The sequence below is a fragment of the Capra hircus genome, unplaced genomic scaffold, assembly GCF_001704415.2.
Source record: "Capra hircus breed San Clemente unplaced genomic scaffold, ASM170441v1, whole genome shotgun sequence".
NCBI lineage: Eukaryota > Metazoa > Chordata > Mammalia > Artiodactyla > Bovidae > Capra > Capra hircus.
Window position 1 is genome coordinate 16,448 of NW_017189989.1, and position 1,564 is coordinate 18,011.

Genomic DNA, 1,564 nt, shown 5'->3' on the forward strand with positions numbered 1-1,564 from the left:
TCGCTCAGCCTAGCCTACCTTAAACATGTTCAGAACACTTACATTAGCCAACAGTTAGACAAAATTGTCTAATAGAAAGCCTGCCTTATAATTTGATGGTGACTACCCTGTATAATTTTTTTGGTGCTGTACTGAAGACGAAAAACTGAGTGGCTGTCTAGGTTCAGGATGGTCGTGTGTTGGTTGTTTTTGCAATCAAGTCACTGACTGGGAGCTACAACTCACTGCTGATGTTCAGCATTAAAAGACAGCATCATACTAGCCCATGAAAAGATCAAAATTCAAAACTAGAAGTGCAGTTCCTACTGAACCCATCTTATTTTTGCACCATTGTAAAGTTGGAAAACCGTAAGTCAGGGGCTTCCTGTACTGCTTTTGCTGCATCTTACATGTTTTGATATTTCATATATTCATTACTATTCAACTAAAATATTTCCATTTGAAGTGGGGATTTAATATCTTATGGTGATATTGTCAGGGACCTAAGAATGGCCAAACCCTGCCCTGCTCACCACTGGGAAGATGCCTGAAGATGCTGTATGTATTAGCTTAATCCAAACAGAAAGTGAAGAAGCACTTTTAGCTGACCCCTGGACCTAATTTCCTCCAGGACCTAATATCACCGGTCCTCTGATTACCTCTAGGAAAGGTGGGTTTAAGGTTCATGCCTAAGTAGAGTCTTTCTGAATCCAGAATAGCAAGCTCAGAATTCCTATAAGGATGAAATGGAAAGATAGGACACACCTCAAATTGGCCAAGAGTTGATTTACTTTTCAGGCATTTGGGCTGAAAGAGAAAGAAGAGACAGCCATTCCCAGGGCACTAAATTAGCCCTCTATAGAAATGCATTATCACAGGTAGGCAAAGACTTCAAAATGCAGGAGCTGTAAGCAGAATAAGTGGACTCTGCAGTCCTGTGTTTTAAGTTAGACTGAGAACTGATCTTCTGGGCTTCTCTGGTGGCTTAGATGGTAAAGAATCCGCCTGAAGTGCAGGAGACACGGGTTCAATCCCTGGGTCAAGAAGATCCCCTGGAGAAGGGATTGGCTACTCACTCTAGTATGCTTGCTTGGAGAATTCCATGGACAGAGGAACCTGGCAGGATGCCAGCCATGGGGTCGCAAAGAGTTGGACATGAATGAGCGACTAGCATTTTCACTTTTTTTTTTTTAATCTCCTACTCAGAAATGGACTCTGAATGACAATATCAGCCCTCCTTACTCCTCCTTTGTGGGTAGAAGAAGAGGGGAGGTTTGCAAAGAAGGGAAGAAGAAGTGGAAGCTTCCTGATTCAAGGAGAGAGACAAGGTATTCTTATCCATACCATCTGGTTTGGTTCAGTTTTAATCTTTTGGGTTTTATAGCTTTATAGTCTGCCCAATGTCTTCAGTGGAATAGATCAGAGAATTATCATGAGATTCTTATTTCTACCTACTGTCTTTTTGTCATTTTCATCTTCAACATTCAGAGTGTTTATTATCATTTATTGAACCACTACCATATGCCAAGTCCATTACTCAGCACTTTAGGTACTCTTTTTATAATCTAAAACACACAAACTAATA